Raw genomic sequence first — 20,285 nt, forward strand, 5'->3', positions numbered from 1 at the left:
ACAGCAGTAGGGCTGCCCAGCTCTGAAAAGGTGTATGAGCATGAGTTTAACTGGTTTTGAAGCATTTTGCTTGCAACTTATGTTTTATACATGCAACATTTTGTGTTCAGGCATGTCTTCCTTGAGGGACAGGATTAAGTCTGGTTCTCCACCTACGTAAAGTTAAACTGCTTTCTAGGAAGCTGGTGGAATTATGCCAATAGGAAGCCAATATAAGAGGAGGGATCGTAGATCTGCCCCTTCAATTGGACCTTTTCCTGCTGCTCTGTCATTTCTGAGCCAAGAATCATCTCAGGAAATAAATCATACTTTCTAACATCTTTGTCACCCTGAGAAACTGGTCCTGCTTCAAAGCATTACTTTGAGCTCGCCTTCATTTTAGATTTCAGTTTAGTGGTATTTATTATATCTCAGACTTATGGCTCGGCATCCAAATTCTCACCAACAGATGGCAAGGCAGGATGCACAGGAGTAGTAAAATAAACAGGATAAATGCACAACTGCCCATATGTCTGAGAGGCTGCTACACATTTATGACTTCAGAACAAAAGGATGTTTCTGTAGACAGCTCTAATGCCATGCACAGCTTCTTTCTATTTTCTGCCTTGCACTAACCTGTCTCATTCCTTTGGCATATTTTGACCAGTTAAATCACAATGTATTTTGTCCTCCCTCTTCCATTCCCAGGTAGTTACTGCCTTTATTTATTTGTTTCCACTCCCAAAGAACATCAGTTTATTTTACCTTAAATATTTAGTAGTGAAAGGAGGCTCTTCCCCAGACTTAAGCTCATGTATTTTCTTTCGGAGCAGTGGTTTTGCTGCGTGGAGGGGCACACAGAGGTGCTGGGGACCAGAGCAAAAATTCAGACTGTGGCTTACCCTATATTGGGATTTGTTATAATATTAATGATATGTGGTCTCTCTATTCTCTCAAAATAGCAAGCTTCAGGGCAAGCTGCCTGCAGGATGGATGGCCTGGTCCAGGCAGATTTCAGCTAGATTTCCCTTTAAATCTGCGGGCATTTTTTGCCAGTTGTTGCATGCTGTGGGTCAAATGCAATGAAATCATTGGAGCAGTTCTTGATGCAGCCTGGCAGATAGTCCAGCCCCTCTTCCTCCTCCTTCCTGTGGCATCCAGCAGTCTGAACATCTTTGTTCTCTTTCTCTTTTTCTCTCTCCTTGCTGAAATATTACAACTTTCCTTCCATTGAAAAGGCACCTTCTGAATTAGCTTTCCAGCCATAGTGTGAGAGCCTACCTTTAGAAAACCGATGGCTGCTGCCCCAGGTTGAAACCCAGGATTAATTTCCTTAACTCTCAAGTGTCTCCGTGCCCTCCTGCCGATGAAGAAAACAAAAACGTATAATTGTAGCCCTGTCAGAAAGTATGAGATTGAGGTTCTCTCTTCTCTACCCATCAGATTCTCATTCCCATTTGCTTATCCATGCTTTTGCTTGCAGAGAACTTCCCAGCAGCACGGTGAGTCCTTCTTCAATAGAACAGAGCCGCTTTTTCTCAGCCATGGCACGTAAAGGAGAGCTGTGTTATACGCTGTCATAACACCAAGCAGTGGATAGTGGGGATGTGCAGTATGGAATCACAGGATTTCCTGTACAGATACCCAGGCACAGATATGAATTAACCTCTTTTATTGTTCTTTTTCAAGCATTACCCCCTTTTAATTGCTGTTTTGGAATGGTGCCACTTAGTTCTGCCCTTTGAATGCTTCTCACTCAGCCAGTCCCATTAGCTCGCTGTTGCCAAATAATTCAAAGATATTCATGGATGATAAGCACCCAGCCGGGCTGGGAGGGGCACAAGGCCGCTAAGGAGCTGCCACCCACATTTAGCTCCTCAGCTTTCTTTCTGATTAGCTAGTAACTGTTTTAAGCCTCTGTCAGTCCCGTACCAGAGGTTTCAGATCCATTTTCTCCCATTTATCCGTTTTAAATGATACAATTTAGTGTAGAATATGGATGGCTGTACATTTTCTCTTGTCCAAAAGTATAGCATTCAATAATACTGGGATTGTTATTGCATCTTACTTGCTTCCCAGAGGCACAGTTTATCTATTGTTGCTGCAAGGCATTAAAAAGGAACCATGGCATGTCGCAATTATGACTTGAAATAGGATCATGCCAGGGGTACAATGCCTAAATATAATCAAATCTAAAGTACAACTTATTGCATATACCTATCATAGAGCTGCATGCACCTATCTCATGGCTCGCTGGATATCAGTAATGGCTATTCCCAACACACTGGATAACCTTTATTACCTAAGAATTTTATGCCCCAGCATTCAGAGACAACCACTGCCTTGTCACATTTAGGCTGTTTTTCAAAGGCAGCCAGATCTGAAAGTTAGCTATGCTCCTTTTTAAGTCACTCAGTGATGGCAATAGTGGGCGTTAATCACCTTTGTCCAGTGGATCTGGTGGAATCAGGTAAATCACAGCAGTGCTCCTTTACATACTTGTGTGTGTTTTAATACAGAATTGGTTACTGTTGGTTTCTTTGTGCTGGTTGGAATCAAGTTGGAATATGTGGCATTGCATTTTTACCCACATAGATTTTTACCCTTATTTGACCACAGGGGGAAAACCACCTGATGTAGGCTCAGCCACCGATGGCTTATTCTCTGCAATTCGAGCTCAGCAACATTATTAACCCTTTGAGGCAATTAAACATTCTCAGTATGCTGAAGTTCTCCTCAGTAGGCTGAAGGTTTGCTTCAGAGGTTGATGTGTTTCTCCTTTGCTGTGCACATTTTGCTGTACTTTTGTCCTTGCCTTTAGCACTGGCAAATGTTTGGGAGGTGCTTTGAGATCCTTAAAGATGCAAGACCTGAAATAAAACTTGTAGTATTTAGGAGTGCTGCAAGGTGCTACATTCTCGGTATCACTTCTAATTATAGCCATTCAAGCAATTCATTTGCAATGTCCTGCTATGATAGTGCTTATTAAAATAGAATCCTCTTTATAGTTTGCTGGCAAATTAAGAACAAAAAATAGCTATCTCATTCCAGCTTGTAGCTTTGGAAGAGGTTTATCTTCGTAATTTGCTTTCTAGGGATATTCCCCCTGTTTTTACCTGTGATCCTGGCCTGCTGACGATGACTTACTTTACGTCTCTTGGTAGCCAACTTCCAGCGACCTTTCCCTCGCTTTATTTTAATTTCTGTGTACAAATGCCAGCATTCAAGCTGTAGACAGTCTTTGGACACAGCAGCAGAAACCCGTAGAGAAGGAAAAGCAGGCCAGATATTTTCTGCCTGCACTCTGAGTCATCCCAGGGCTCTGGAGCTGAACTCAGGGCATGTGTTTGGGGATGGGGAGCGATGCCGGCCCCTCCTGGCTGCGGTGCTGGATGTAGCTCCCATGGGCTGACCCTCCCCTGGCGTGGCTGCCATGCCCTGGGAGGGCTGAGCAAGTGGTTGCAGCTGGCCAGAATATGGGTTTGCAGTTACTAATGTTGATTTTATAGCAGGAATGCGCACCTGTTTCAGTTGCCAACTGGCACCGTGTTCAGCAAAAAATGTGTGTGTAAGCCCTGCGTTAAAAGAGGCATAGGAATTAGCGTGTATCAAACATGTCATTAGACACGTGCCTGGTAGACATAATGTAGGATAATGAATGCGATGGAAAGAATAAATTAATAACTGAAAATATTTTTAATACGTATGCACACTTAAAACAGGATAAGAACTAAGTGACACTTGTGTCACCAGTTTATAATTAAAATGCAGTGCTTGAATGAAAATGTAAGCTTCAATTAGCCAGCACGACCCTGCTTCCGGCTTTACTTCCCGCTGAAAAGCAACGATAACAAGCTCACATTTATTATCAGAGTTTTTCCTGGAGCTGTGCACTGAAACATGCTCACATCTGAGCCCTTTCACTGAAGACATTTTTTCGCTTCAGCAGTTTGGCATGCCATACAAAGGCTCTCTGATTTTTAGTGATGTTCACCTCCTCTTACATAAAAATGTTTTCTGTGCATATTATTTGGTTTTAGTTAAAGTCCAGGTGCACGGGTTACTGAAGAACCAAAAGGATGGCTCATCACATAGCACAATGGGTGATTATTGCTGAGCTTTGCTGTATTACGCAGACAAATCCCTTTTTGGAGCTCAGCATTGTAGCTGCGAGAGGGAGAAAATACCTTCGATCTAGCCCAAAGTGCTACAAGTGTAAGAATAGATTCTCTGCTATATACTTTGCCCTTTAATTTTTTAACTGTCTCAAGGGATGGAGCTTAACTATTTTGTTTAGAGATGCTAATTTGCATTTTAATTTTACCAGTGGGAAGTTAATACATACATAAATTATGAGGTCTCATCTGTTCCCCTGTTTTCATCCCAAGGGTCTTTCTTGTTAAGCTTTTTGTAAAATGGTTGATAATACCCTCAGCTTGGCCCCGGTGTTTAGGCAAGATTTATTACCTTGGTTGATGTAAGACCCAACGTTCAGTGCTGCACTGCCTAAAACTGGAGCTCCTGCTATCTGCCAGGCGAACAGCTGTGTTCCCCATGTGGGCAAAAGGAAAACCCAGGTGCCTTCAAAGAGCTGCTATGGAAATACGTGTGCTGGGTGGGGAACTGCCTCCACAACCTTGTGGGAGGATGAATGCTGTGCTGCAGCCTGGCTGCTGCTCTTCTACGCAGCTTGGGTCCCTAGCGCAGTGCTCCACATAAGGGGCAATGGAGTTCTCTCGAGATCCTTGAATTCCCTTTTGAGAACTGCTCACAGCAAGGCTGCCTTCCCAGACAGTAATCTCAGAGGGTACTTTAGTGCCAAGAAATCAGAATCTTTTGGTCTGGGGCTTAGCCATCCTGAAAATGTCTGTCGTGTCTTGAAGACACGCAGTAGGTTCAAGAGTCCAAATTAAGCATGGGGAAATGCCTTTATCGATCAGGGTTTAGGGCAGCTGGTGAAAGGGATGCAAGCCTAACCAGCCCCAAAATGGGAACATGCAGCAGGTGAGGCTCAGAATGTATACTTAGAAAATAGGCCCTCCTGTGGAGGAGGACCAAGCATCTGCGTGTCTATCATTTGCAATACTCCCTCTAATGCTTCAAGCAATTTCTATGGGTAGCATTATTGCAGGAAGAGCCCCACTCCCAGCAGATACAGTCTCAGCTTTGGGCCACACTGGGCTGTATGATGTGGTCGGAGCCCCCAGGGACTCCAACTCCAGTTAACAACTGCAAACCTCCTGGTTTGTCACTGGTGTTATTCACATGGGACAGAGTGACCTCTCCAGAAAGCCTTTCCAACAGCAGCAGCAGCAGCAATCTCTCTCAATAGCATTTAATAACTATCCATGGAGAAAATTACACTCTATTTAAAAGGCCAGAAAAAACATCTCCAGTTTAACTCTGCTGACTTCAGTAGAATTACACCAAAAATGAGTTTTGTCTGATATCCTTTTCCATACTAATGTTTAGTAGCTGGGCTGAAAATGCCTTTCAAAGGCAGATAAACAAGTCTGAATGGTGAAATATTCTTTTAATTTTCCTTCGCATGCATTCTTTTAGGTGTAGCTTGGAATGCTGCCCTCACGAGAGGCATCCCTTTAAATATTTATACTGCACCAATATGTAGCCACCTTCATACGTTTTTAATGATATGTTCCTTTCTAAATTAACCATTAGGTAACCCTGTTCTATAGCGTTCGCTGTTTTACATTGCTATTACGCTATCCCTGGAGTGTATTTATTTAGCTGCGGAGCAATGAAAATGTCAAGGCAAGGCCAGCGGCATGATGGAAATTGAATTTTTGGAGCTCCTCCTCAATAGTGAACCCACCATGCTGCTTGTGAGCCCAGGGGATCAATGTCTCAGCTCTGCATCAGGCCATGGCCATCTAATAAGGCTTCATTTCCAGAACTGTAGCTCCTGGGATTTAGTGGGGGAAATACTGAAGCAAAACCCAGCAGAGAGGTGGAAGTGCTGCTGATGGTCCCGCAGTGCTGCACAGCTCCTGAAGTTCTCCCTGGAGCAGCAGGTGTGCCAGGATTTCCAGAGGCGTATCTCTTCCATCTCCTCTGCCCATCCCTTGGTTCCTTCATAGGATGCAGTGCTACACTGAGGCGACTGGGAGGAAAGACCAGTGCTGTCAGTGCAGACAAATGCCTTTATCATTTCCTCAGCTCTGACTGTGGCTGAAAACCCACGGATGAGTAGAAGTGTTGGCACAAGCTATCTTTGCGTGGGCTTTTATGAAGGTGGGATTTCAGACTCCTGATCAATTGTACCACATTATCGTAGCCATGTGGTTTCTGCAGAAGCTGCTTGTGGTTTGTTTCCATTCTGGTTTCCATCCTTCTTAGGAGGAAATGGCAGCACCCTCAGAGCAGGGCTGTAGGACCAAAAGCAGCACCCACATCCCAGGTTTGGTGGGGATGCAGTGCTAGAAGGAGGTGGCAGCACTCTGAGCACAGCTGCCCTGTGGCCTTTACAATGATGGCAAAATCTCCCTGCATATTTCAGAGCAGAAAACCAATCTTTCCTCCTCTTGCCTGCTGAAGGGGCCTTACCCTGTACTTGTTTTGTAAACAAGAGCTTTGCTGAAGTCAGAGCAGATTTTGTGTGAGGATAAGGAGCTCAAGGAACTGCAGAAATGCCATTGCCTTGGGTCATGGTTTGTTGCAGACCCTGCTCTACCAGCACGGCCCTGCCTGTCATGCAGCTCCACTCCTGCTGCACTGAAGCCATTGGAGTAAGGATATTGGTCTCCTCTGCCATATCAGAGGCTTTTAAAAAGCACAGAGGTGTTTTAATGTCTTCTACGTGCTGAATGTGGTGTGATTTGTCTCCAGCCCTGACTCGGTTTGCTGGGTTTCTAAATGTATGGTGGAGGGATGTTGTTTGCTCCAAACAAAAGCTGCTGGTGCTCGGTGTTCCTGCTGTGTCTCACAGAAAGGTGCCTGGCAGAGGCTGAAATGCATTGAACTCTTCTCTTTCACCCAGGGAAAATTCTGCAGTAACTTGAGATTCTTCTTTTTGCTGCAGCAGTAAATTTTTACTTCATGTATGCTGCAAATATGGTTAAGCTCGCTCTGTTTTGGAAGCAAGCAGTCAATGCATCTGAAGTGCATACTTGACATATGTTTCTTTTCACATGCTGTCCTCCATTCGTTGCATGTAGCAGATGCTCAGTTTACCACTTGAAATGTATTCTTATTTACTAGAAATTATTCTAGAAAATAGCTGTTTGCAACGAAACATTTCCAGCCCTTCCTTTGGATGCTGGGAGCTCCTTCTGCAGCTGTCCGGGGTGGCTGCATGCAGATGTTGACAGGTTAATTTGCATTTGAAGAGCTGGATGCAGCGAGTTAAGTGAGCCTTTTTCTTCCCTGCCTCTGAAGCCAGTCACTGAAACGCTCCATGCCAAGTTCGGCCCCCGACGCTACTCTTTTTAATTAACTAGAACAGCGTCCAAGCTGAGCTTCGCCCATTGTTAGCTGCCCATTTATTCCAGGGTTGAATTAAGCCCCCTGATTCTGTAAAAGAAAGGATTATATTCTGAATATCGATTGTACAAACAGCGAAGTGCAAGGACAGCCCTGGTGCGCAGCAAGGCAGCGTGCACAAGCTGGTTTATCTGATGGTATCCACACAGATCTGCTCCCAGAAACCACAGGCTCAAACTCTGCAGCTGAGGCCTGAGCTCTACCTGGCTGATACACACCCCTGGAGTCAGAAACGATTTAGTGAGAAGCAAATCCTGCTGTAAAGAGAAATGCAGTGCACTGCTTGATCCCTTTTCTTGGAGAGAATGCTATTTCTTCTGTGTAGCTTTTTCCCCCTTTAAAGATTGCACAAGGACTTCCAGCATAAAGACCCAAACAGACTTCAGCCCCTCCCATCAATAAGAAAGGATTGCTCGTCCAGGCTGCCATGGGATGAAGCAACCCATCTGAAATGTGGCCATTTCAATCTACTCATAGGCATCACAACTCTCACTGATAACACATAGAACCCAGTCTGCATTTTGGAGCACTTGTAGCAAAATTCTCACTGGGCACAGCCGAGCACAAATTAAGTAATTAATGACACCAAATTGTGTATAGGTGAAGTATGTGGAGTCACTGGCTTGCTCCAAGAAAAGCATTTCTTCCAGTCCACTTGCACCAGGCATGACATTTTCCTTAAACATACCTTTTTATTTGTTTAGTTGCAACAGTGTAAGGAGAAGCATGGAGGACTGTGCTGCTCGACAGGCATGATTCAGGTACCCATGGCGACATGAGATCACTGCACATTGTCACCAACACAAGATTAGACGAGAATAACTAAGAATAGAAATTTTGACCTTCAAGATTTTCTTATCTGGAAACATTATCACTGGATAGCGACACAACCCAACTTGTCAACAGGAGGAAATAAAAGTTAAACTAATTTAAAATCCCACAGTGGCGGGGGGAATACATTTATACCTTTGTCATTTCATCATCGTAGGCATGCAGCTCTCACATCTCCATAGGATGCTCAGGAGGGCTTAGGAATGGATCCTAGAGGGATTTAGGACTTGCTGTGCCTGGTTAGTAGAAACCCAGCTAACAAACCTAGACCCTGTGCACAGTAATCAGCAGCAAAGAGCCAAACAAGTGGGATGGCATCTGGCCTTGCAAAACCTTAGGGCTGGTGTTTCAGGTTCAGCACACCCTGAGGATGGCTGTCACTTTGGCAGTCACCTGGATGGCGTTCACCCCCATAACTGCTGGCTTAGGGCACTGTTTTAGAGCTAAGCATCACAGGCAGATCTTTGTTTTCAAGGAGGCTTTGCTGGCCCATAGCCTGGTGAATTCGCTCTGTGGATCATTAGTGATCTATAATCACCGGGACAACACTCTGAGAGCTTATTGAGGAGTGAGAGGGCTGATGCATCCGCAGCGCTGCGTGCAGGGAGCTGCTGGAGCTGATATTTCGACACACCGAGTATTTTTAGAGCCATCCTATAGCACAGAATTTTTAACTTCCATTTCACAGACCTGGAAGCCTGGCAAACTTTCATTAACATTTGATGCCTTGAAGTCATGCAAGGTTTGGGGGAAAAGGGAGGGGAAGGAGGAAAAAAGAAATGCAGGAAAAGCGTGAAGTTTGCAAAGTTGCCTTGAAGCGTAGAAAAAGCCTCCAGTCCCCCCCTCTCCTTACCAAGTGCTTTTAAAGTACCCAAACCACACAGAGAGCATAGCCAGAATCCAAAACCATGGTTGTGTGGGGGAGTCCTGTTTAACCGAAAGCTGATTTAAGTTAACATGTTAAATACCTGGAATCTCTCTGGCCCTTGGGGAGATTCGAGCTCTGTTTGAAGAGGGATCCTCACCTTAAAAGGATTATGCCTCTTTTCTTTGTCCATTATTAGACCACTTTGCTAATATAGGGCTCTTCAGCCCAGAAAGCCACAAATTATTCATAATTTGCCCCCATCCTGGAAATGAGGCACAGAGCTGATAAAGGGTTTGCTGATGGGAAGCAGAAGCTTCAGTCTCCCACTACACATGCTGCCATTTCTGCTCAGCACAAAGTAAGGCTCTTCTACCCAAATTTACACATGGAGAAAGCAGTTCTTCCTTAGCTGGAAGGCAGACTTTCAATGGGAGAGTAAATTATGAGAAACTTCATTTACCCTTCCCAAATACACACAAATATACATCTCTTTGCACACAACTGAGATTCCTCACAGGATGCGGGAGTGGGAAGAGGAGACGTATTTTTGTCTCCTTGGCAAAAATACATTGGCAGCATATCACTGAATTGTAAAGCATGAGTAAGAACCAGAACGCGGCCCCGTTAAGCGACGCGGGTGTTGGAAAGCTGCCCTTGGGCTGCCTGGCCCTGTCTGCCAGCATGGCTGCGGGGAGGGGGACATGAGCTGCTAGGGGGCTCAGCATGAGGACCCCAGGGAGCCACGTGGATGCTGCACGGCTCTGCCCTGCATCACACCAGGTGGGTGTCTGAAGGGGAGAGGAGATGTGATTCTCTCCCTGAGCATGGCAGGGCTCCTGGGCAGGCAGAGCTGCTGCGTACCTCTTGGGAAGGCTCGCCAAGGTGGTGATGAGCTGGGCCTGTCCTGCTTTCAAAACTCAGGAGGAAACATAGTCCCCAGGATGCTGTTATAAAAGATATAAAGATAATAAAGATAATGCTCTAATCCTCACAGGCACAACACACGTTCAAGGCTAATTAACAATCAGCCCTACAAGGTACAGGGGGCTTAGCCAACAGCACCTGGCCACGAGCGTGTCCCACCCCACTCTGGTGGTGGTTCCATACCTTTTAGGTGCTGGAGAGAAGGAGGAGCAAAGAGGGAGGGCTGTGATGGAGCCGGGCACACAGGTCACCTGCCTGTTAATACTTCACAGCAAAAGGAAGATTCCTTGGTTTTCTCCTCCCATTTCGGCACTTTCTTGGGCACTTCCATGTCACCCTAGGATAGCACAAAGCAAGGAGCATTCCAGTTACAGTGAGAGACATGTCTGACGCTGATAAGGGCAGGGACTCTCAGATGCATTATTGAAAATCCCAGGTTGGATTGCCCAGAGCTATTCCCAGCACTGTCCTTCTCTGAATCAGGAAAAACACTGCATAGTAAAGTGCAATCTGAAGTACTGAAAGAGGGAAGAACGTGAACTCGGAATTCTCAGCAATAAAATATTCATGCATTTGTGCTTTAGTGCATTGTAATTTTTGTATGATACGCTTTGCTTTTCAAGACTGACTAGATTAAGGCACTTCTGATTCATTGAACACATTTTCCCAAATGCTTTTTTCCCACAAATGCTGTTGGGCCATTGTGCTTAGTGGTATTTATTAGCCAATGTAATATGGAAGCTACATCTTCCACAAACCTGGGAAAAACCTGCTTAAATATGTTGCTCAATCTCAGCAGAGAAGAAAACAGTTCTAATGAATAATTAAAGCTTAAGGAGGTCATGCTGCTTCTACAGTCTCATTTTTATTTGTCACTATTTCGCTTACGTTAGAAAATAGAAAGTTTCAGGTGCAGGATCCAAAAGAAATCCCTTCTGCTTCTGTTCATTTAAAGAGACCTATTTGGTAGCCGTCTACGTTTTTATTTATTGGGTCATCTGTTAACTGTAAGCATTGAAATCAGTCCCAGGAACTATAAATTCCAGGCTGTGAATTCCCATTGGGCAGTGCCTTGTGCCCTCTCCTCCTGGCAGCAGCGTGAGTTCCGACTGCTGGGGGTGCCCATGGGGAGCTGCACAGGGAGGCAAGCACAGGTGGGGGGGGCTCAGGGAAGACCCAGGTTGCCATCTGGTCCCTGTCTCCGCAGGCACCACCAATCTGCCAAGCTCCCATTCTCCTCCTAGGCCCTCTCCTTGCCTCTAGCCACACACCACCACCCTCCTCCTTCTTCTCCTCCTCCTCAGCTCTCTTTTCTTTCCCCCATTCCTCCTTGCTCCCTTTCCTCCTCCCCCTCCTTTCCCCCCCAAACCTTGCTTGATCAGCCCACCCCATCCCCTGCATGATGCTGCTCCACGGATGCACCCTCCACCAAGCCTGTGAGCAACCTCATGCTCCTTACGTGATTCTCTTTTCCACTAATACATCATGCAGATGGTTTTGAAACCTTTGCTTTGAGTTTCCCAATCCCAGCCATCAGCAGGGCCTGGCAGCGACACCCTTTTTTCCTAACCTTTAGATTCCCTGTTGTCATCATCTGCCTTGTTTCAGACCCGCATCACTGATTGTGCATGATCAATCTCTAGAGGCTTTGCTTCTATGTATAACTCAACAAGCTGGCATAGAAATGAGGAAGACATGCTCCAAAATGAATGCGGATCCAACTCAAGGTCGCAGCATTATGAAGACAGGCATATTGCAAGCATTGCCTTCAATTAAAACAATTTATGGGCTGAAATTTCCCTATTGCTTCTTCAATATCCAATTGTTTTTCCAAATGCCATCAACTTACGATAAATCACAAGGGATTGAAGAGACATGGAATGATTACCTGATTCAGGAGCGTCCAAATATTCTGTGTGTTCCTTATCAGTAAACTAATGAGCTCCTTTGTCACTACTTTCCAATGTAACCCTCTCTCCTTTTTATTTTCAAGTGTGTGAATAACTTGCTCCCGCGGAGCTGAGCAGAGAAAAGCCAAAATAAAGAGCTCAGTTCTAGACGTCACCGCTATTAGAGCAGACAATAATTCGTTGTGTGCTGAGAAGTAATTATGTGACGACTTGTGAGCTGCTGCTACATGAAGAGGTATCACAAGGAGTATCAATAATGTGAACTGTTTTCCTATTGACTAGATCAGGAGGTTTTGCCCATCGCAGAAAATGCAGGTGCATCCTTACCCCAGGCATCCTAGTTTCTTAAGTTTTAGACTGCTGTTTGACAACTCAGAATAAACTTGCAGGTGTGATACCTGAGGACGTGGTTTAGTAGGCATTATTTGTGGTAGATAGATGGTTGGACTAGGTGATCTTAGAGGTCTGTTCCAACCTTAATGATTCTATGATTCTAATACTAAAGGGAATCTAAAGTACAGACTGAGAATGAGAAGACCACAGCTCAAGGCTGTAGATGTACAAAAGTTGAGGTGGTAGGAGATACAGGGGACAATGTATCATGCACATACTGGCCGTACTTCATCTGCTCCAGAACAGTGCTTATCCCCTAGATGTGACCTTGCCTGTGTCTCAAATTATAAACTTACCAGGGACTTTGAAGAGATGTGAATGGCCATTTCCTTAAATTCTTCCCCCAGGTAGTGATGAGCCATGATAGAAGCTTCATAGACATGCTGCGATTGCAAGAGGTGAAACCATCAAGTCCTGGTTGATCACCATGTTAATGAGGGAGAACTGATGACTTACTGTAGTAAGGGAAACCAGATGGATAAAAACCAAACTATGCCTTAAGGGAAACTTGATTCCATTTGTGCCAACACAGGAAAAAAAGCACAGTTTGACAATGTGAAAATAAACACGATTTGTCATTTTGCAGCATATGAACGCTTCATCAGACAAAATGACTATCTGTCCCCAGAATTGCATCCGGTAAAATTTGGCATTTCAGCCTTTTTGTAATGATTGATAGACTGGCAGGAATCTGCCTGAATGAGCAAATTTCAAACCAGTGGATGTATGCCACGGTCAAGAGCGCTGGGGAGAAATGTTAGTTTTGGTCCAAATCAAGATGTATTTGAATCCTAGCTGGCATACAGGGAAGCACATCTTATTTCCCACTGCTGTCTGAGGTGCTGGAGATACGACAGCCACTGTGTAGTTACAGTTGTGGATAACAGGTTGGCCTCTGATGCACTGTGCCAACTGGTTACCAAGAACCTCTTTAATTCAAGGCATTTGGGACCAGAATGTGATAAACAGCAGGAAAGCTGCTGGAGGTTGACTTGCAGTAAGAAGTCATGCTGGGTGAAGATGCCCACCCTGAGAACCCAACAGCAACTCCTGGCATGTTAGACAAGTTTTAGTCAAGGTTGAAAATACAAAATTAGTGGAGGTTTCTATTCAGCCTCCAAATGATTTTAAATGAACAACTACAGAGCCATCCTAAACCAGCCTTGGCAAAGTGACAGAGGAGCAAAGGAGGGAGATGAGTGGTGAGACAAGTTTCTGGGCTGCTGGGATAACGGAGCGCTGCGTGAGACGCGGGACGAGACGAGGTGTGAAGGCAGAGCACAGAAAGTGGGGCCGTTGTCTATATAGAAAAGCAGACAGAGAAAAGTGAGTTAACAACCCCACCACAACCAGAAACGTTGACAGTCTCTTGGGACTGAGCCAGGCATGGAAACACTCACTGTGGCAGGGCTAAGTTAGCTCTGATTGCAAAAAGTTCCTCAAGCAGCGTAATTGGCACTGTTCATATCCAGGCTCAGGAATTACTCCTCTTCTCCTATGCAGATGATTAACAAAATGCAAAACATCAGGGCAGAAAGCATGTCAGTGATTCTTCCTACAAAGAAAATACAACCACAAATGCATTCTGTCAATAAGGCCCATGAAAAGGGGCAACATAATAAGACACATAAGTCACAGAACCACAGAAAATTTCCCCCCAAATTTGCCAGCCAAGAGGCTGCACAGATTGATATAGTTAATAAGGAACAAATTGAAAATGGTTACAAGATGGTTTTCAGCATTGCACGAAGGGACTACTGGGGTGGAATAATGCAGTGCACTATTTCATCTACAGTCTGGCTGAGAAAAGGCAGCTGGGAAAGGAACAGGAGCATTGCTGAATAACCTCTGTCATAACTTCTGTGGCCAAAATACTGGATTGTGAGAGGGGTGCTCGAAGAAAATGAAAATGAGGTAGCGCAAAATAATGTGTAACATACAATCAAATCTTATCTGCTTTGCTGCTGCCCTACATTTCCCTTATACCATTGGTATTCATTGTGGTAGCACAAGGACGCTTAGTACTTTTGGCAGCAGTTTTGTAATGACTGAAGAGAATTCAAAGGACAGCAGCCAGACTCTGTGCTGTGTTTTATTAGCTCCCAGATGTGCAGGTGAGGTGAATCTTCGGGAAATGAGTTTTGTTGCCACAGATTTCCTAATATCACTTGAGGTCCCAGATAGAATCTTATAAGGGAACAAAAGGCTCTCGTAGAATTTTAAAGCAGTCTTTGGCAAAGCGTCATTTCTGCATTTGTTCGTTTTATATTGTTGCATACAAATCCGCACAACCTATACCTACTGGTTCCTTAAAAGTAAGCAGTTCAGCTCCCCACAACAAGGAATACAGTACTTATCCATCTTCTTAGATACTGAGCATTTTCTGCAAGCAAGACCTACCCTGGCAAAAATATGACAGTAACCCCAGGTACCAGCACTGCTCCTCATCAAACTCATCTTCAGGAGGAAACAAAAATACCAGCTGTCAAATGGACAAAAAATCTCCCTGACTGTCAGGACTCAGGAGGTGTCAGTCAGCATCTGGCTCAAAAACAACCTATATTTCAAGTTTCCAGATTCACTGGGATGTTGCCATGGTCAAAGGCAGACGCCCAGTAAATGAGTATTTAACCTCCCAGGGCTTTTTCCTCCACTGGCTCCATCCCCCTTGGCAGTGAAGGCAGCAGTACAGCAGCCATGTGGGGTAGCAAATTCACTTGGGGTGTGTTTTGCACACGACTTGCATCAATACTTCATGATTTCTTCTGCAGTGACAGCATTAAGCGTCCTCTGGCACAGGCTCATAGGAGCCTTCTCGCTCGAGTGACTTAAGGACAGACCTGTGAAACTGTCAGCAAACAGCATGAGATAAATCATCAAGCTCTGGACAAACGAACAGAGAACGTGCCAGTTTACAGGGAAATAATCTAATTCTGTCCCCCGTGGCCAGTGTGGAGAGGGCAGGTCCACAACAGCCCCTATTTGACCATCACCTCCTTTGAAAGCCAAAGGAGATGCCTCACCCACTCATCCCTACAGCAGTAATTTCACAAGAGGAATGATGAGAAGGTCAATTCAGTGGCCGTGTTTGCCATTGTGTGTCAGTCCAGTGAGGCAGTGGGGTTGCACTGGTTGAAAATCAAAGCAATGAACGCAGCACACAGAGAGATGCTGTGCTGTGAATTTTGCAAAGAGGAATATTTTTTTGGCATGCCTGCTCTCCTTTGCTCACTATTACTCAAATAAGAGCTGCAAAAGATTTCAGGAGTTGTCAGCAGAGAAATCTTCCTAAGGAAAAAAAAAGAGCACCGAAGTGTTTCTGTGCTCTCCTGGCAGCCCCAACACTCCACTCCCTATAAATAGAGGACCTCCACGTTGGTCAAAGACTGAGCAAAGCTGTGCCGTTAAGGAAACCCAGTCCCACGTGGCATTGCTCGGATGGACGCTGCATTCAGGGCACCTTCTGTTACAAATCCCCACCCTGCATGGCTGGCAGAGGGCTGGGATGGTCTCAATCAGCCTGCTCTGTGCTGATACGTTCAGAATGCTTGTCAGCTAAACATCCAATATCCCAGTGTTGCAGTAAATCAGGCTAATGGTTTGCTCCAGAACTGAAGTGATTCCCTGCCAACTACCCTCCTTTTAATGCACAGTCAGCTCCTCACAACTTATATCTCCTGTTTCTGGAAACACGTGCTGTCAAAAGATCTTGTAAGTCATTTCCTTACATGTCTTCAAACCATCCCTGAAGACCCTCATTTGCCAGAAAGAAGTCAGCTGCTCCATGTGATGCTGGGCAGCTGCTTGCTGTCCCTACCTGCCTGCAGGTAATCGGTGCAGCCATGCAACCACTTCTGCAGCTGACATTCATAGCGCTCATTCCATCAACAGACCCTCCCTAAGGAGAAAACTCTGCTTTACTCTATTAATAGTGTGCGTGGGTGTGCTCTGGGTATCTGTAGCTGCTCAAGACCTACAGGAATGTGTTGTGTTGGCAGGAGAGAGTTTGACCCAAGGAGGCAGCAAATGCCTGGTGTCTCAAGAGAAAGCCAGCACAAATAAGTCCCCAAAGTGCTGTTTTACTGCAGTCTTACCAACAGGGTGGGTGAGACGGCTGGTAGATGAAATGGTTAACCAAGCATATCAGAAGCTGCTGATGGAGAAGGAGGCAGCAGCTAGCCCCGTTTATCCTCATGTGTCTCCCACTGCTATCAGATATCGCCTCCCGAAAACTCGTGCTCAGAGCAGGGAGACGGAAATTGCTATTGACAGAAGTACCCTGCAGACAAGGTCCTCTGCTGCAAAGCTGCTAGCGTCTTGCATGGTGGATACCTATTTTAAATGACAACAGAGCAGTATGTTTGGGAAAGACATTGCTGTGTTTCTCTAAATTACGGGGGAGGGGTTGGGGAGCAGAAGTACAGCTTTGGCAAACACTGTCAGATGTGAATTGCTCCATCTTCCAGAGCTCAGCTGTGCAAACGTTTCCAGGGCATCGGGGAATGTTGTCACTGACAAACATGAACCATGGGAGATGGTAGTTCTGAAAGCAATGGCTGATGGTATGACCAGCAGTGATGTGATCACAAGATGCATCCAACATTAAAAAAAGCAAGGTTGGTCAGAGCCTGCCTCCTACAGCATTATTGTTCTCAGTGATCCAAAAACAGCCCCACCGAACACTTCTGCAACAGTACAGGCTGTGTTATTGAAGGAGTGTGTGAGGAAGAGCAAGGAGAAAGCAGCATGCTGTCATAAGTTGAGATCACTACTTTGATTTACGGCTGAAAACACAATGAACTTGAGATCCCAAAGCCCAAAACAAAGCTTAATCTTGATTAGGCTCTACACTTACCCCCTTATCGTATTATCTGAGTACATCACACTCTAATTATAGGTATCTGAACACTTAGTGGGGCTGGAGGTGCTAATCCTATGGAAGAAGCCCTTGAACACAGATTGAAGCAGTCAGAAGCAACTTTGAGTTCTTAAATGCCAACTAAGTATGCAGCAACCAAGGGAAAAAACATTCTTACATCAGCAGTACTTCAGAAAATTTGCCTCTTCCTCATCATTAACCCAGATCCTGAGTCTTGGCTCTACATTCAAAATGAAGTTATTATTATGAGGAGGAGAAAAAAGCATTACAATATTTGTATTTCTAAAAGCATCACTTAAACATATCAGTAATCATTCGCAGAAAGGCATAATACTTACAGCGTCTCGGTGGGATGTTATATCTTACTCTCAGGAGGTATACAGAAGTGCTCCTCAGTATTTTAGTATCTGTTAGGCAGTGGCTGCAGTTTATTTATCTCTCTCTAGTGGATACGGAGTTATGAGTTAAATATTCCATCTTCCCCTCCAAAGGATATAAGAGACTGTATTCCTGTGCTCACACATACAAAAATTCTCCCTTCCACATCACATCTTGGTGTAGAAAACAGCACTGGAACAGCTACCCAGAGGTGGGGAAGTTCCCATCCCTGGGGGTGTTCCAGAACCATGGAAATGTGGCACTGAGGGATGTGGGCATTAGGCACAGGGGTGGGCTGGGTTTGGGTTTAGGGATGTCACAAGGTCTTTACCAACCTTAATAATCCTGTGATTTTCTGCCTTTCTTTGAGACATACTCCATGAAATCCTTGAGAACAGCTTCCAAGAGTGCCCTCCTTGGGCAGACACTGCAGAATGGTTGCTGCTGGATTTAATTGAGCCATTTCCTTTCTCTACCTCTTCTGTTTCACAGCTGTTGTTCTTTTGCATAGCTTTACCTGTTAGGACATGGAACTGAGTACGTTACCAGTTCTCGAGGGAGGGAGGGTGTTTGTATTTTTGTGTTTAAGTACAAGTATGACTGATGTTGTGCTTTAAATACCAACCACAGCTTCAATGGCTTCCAGCCTGGCTACTTTGAGTTTGTTCCAAATCTGAGTTTCAAAGCCCATCATTATGAAAAAAAGGTATTCTTACATTTTCTGGCAAAACTACGTTTTTGATACTTAAGGGATTTAGAGAGTCCTCCACACCCTGTAGATCATCAGAGCTCTTGATAGCAACTTCAAGCCTCACTGAGGATTTAATGAGCTGTCACTGAGTTACATGACACCTATTAGGATTATGGAAAAAAATTATCCAGTTTGTTGCTGTCATTAGCTATCAAGTACTACAGACACTAGGGAGAACCCTGAACCAACATCCATGATCTCAGCTATAGCAAAAGTATTGGGAAGAATATTTTGTATTCCCAGGTTTTGATATAGATGCTGTGCTGTGTCTGGTCAGAATGATCAACCTCCATATCCCTAAAAACTGCAAATGAAAAGGAATTCTCAAGCTCTTCTAGAATTTTCTGCTTAGGGCAGATTATCATTTTCTACCTTTACTAACCCTGGTGGTAGAGACTCAGAGTATAAAGGACAGAGGGTCAAATGTCTCCAGGAGAAAGCCAAACACTGCTAATCCCAACCCCTCCTGTCCTGCTGGTGCATTTCAGCCCTGCAGTGGAAGGGATGGCTTCATGGCCTCATTGCAGGAGAAAGTTCTACTAAGGGGCCCATTTCATTCCCAACTTTAATAACATACGGCCATTTTATGGAGGCCAAAACCATCCCACAGTCCATCAGCACTGCAGACACAAGAGGCTTGGGGAATTTGGTTTTGCAGACTTTGTGTCTCTTAATTGAATTTCTGGAAGCAGGACATTTGTTTGGGCTGCTGCCCATGTCCAGGCAATGGAGCTTCATAAGGAGCAACTGTGGGAGTTCTGTTCCCTGTGAAACTTCTGCTTTTCTATCAACTCCAGATAAATTCAACCAACTGAATTACAAGTTCTTGAAGAAACACCTCCATTCTATCCAGCAGCCCAAACTACATGCACAGAGGCAGAGTATCACTGAAACTCCTATTTCCACAGGATATTAGAATGAGAGGACTATTCTTTATTTCTTTATAATAATATTCTTTATATCTTTAAAATCTGGACTTGCTGGGGGTGCATACAGACCCAAGTTTAGGAAAGGGGATGTGGAGGGAATGTGCTCAGTGGATCAGCACTGGCATGGCACTGTCTTCTGCACCAGGAGCCCTGATGAGTTGTTCACAGTCCCTAAAATGCTGTGCAGGAAAAGCCAGAGCTATTCCCACAATTAGAGCTGATCTATCATTTGCTGGAAGAATTAAATGCACTGTAGTAGCAAACCTGCAGTTGACACTCACAGGGTGCAATTGAAATCCCGCGGATTAGTAATTCTTTTGAGATCTTTGTAATCATTGGTAATAGGTAGCGAAATAAATCCATGGTTATATCCTACAGACTGCAGCTGTGCTTCTGTTAAAGTCGTATTAAGTGATGGTTTTTAAATCCTTCTGCCAGCTAGAGCTGTAAGTAACGAAACTCCAGTGCGGAGGATAACTCACCCACGGTGATGGATGCTCCTGAGCGCCAAAGTGCTGGTTAATGAATAATGAAAGCAGCAAGGCAGGATCACACCTCGGGGCCACACTGCTGCAGGAAGCTCTCAGATAGACCTCCCCATGCAGCTCCTGCAGGAGCAGGCACAGCTCCCAGGCTGAGACCAGCTGCAGCTCAGTGTAATCAGAGAAAGTAATATAAAACACCACTGCAAACCTTTATGCAGGTGGACAAAGTGCTGAGCACTTTACCTTTTTCGTCCATTCAACTCTGGTGTTGTTTCTGCAGGTCTCAGGAATGCTTGCTCAGTCTGGTTTCCTGCATGGGCTCCCAGCTAACTGAGCAAATATGCCATTAAAAACTGAACCAACTTTGGGGCTGGGGGATGTGCAGGTTTAAGTTGCAGCAGGAAGAGATTTATGGACTTGTTTTCCAATTGAAGTGGCATCAGACAGTTCAACATCCA

At 44.9% G+C, this 20,285-nt stretch overlaps 1 protein-coding gene and 1 long non-coding RNA gene across 2 annotated transcripts in view; one reads left to right on the forward strand and one right to left on the reverse strand.

The window, feature by feature from the left end:
- CACNG4 (calcium voltage-gated channel auxiliary subunit gamma 4) overlaps positions 1–20,285 on the forward strand; it is a 36,338-nt gene that overhangs the window by 6,218 nt on the left and 9,835 nt on the right. The gene's annotated exons all lie outside the window — the stretch shown is intronic.
- Positions 13,462–13,960, reverse strand: LOC107321997 (uncharacterized). The gene is made up of 2 exons (XR_001558747.2): positions 13,806–13,960; positions 13,462–13,705 (listed from the first exon to the last, which is right to left on the reverse strand). It is a non-coding gene; the product is annotated as an uncharacterized LOC107321997 (long non-coding RNA).

This window comes from Coturnix japonica, chromosome 23 (genome assembly GCF_054131305.1).
Source record: "Coturnix japonica strain WE chromosome 23, WE-NBRP24, whole genome shotgun sequence".
Classification (NCBI taxonomy): Eukaryota; Metazoa; Chordata; class Aves; order Galliformes; family Phasianidae; genus Coturnix; species Coturnix japonica.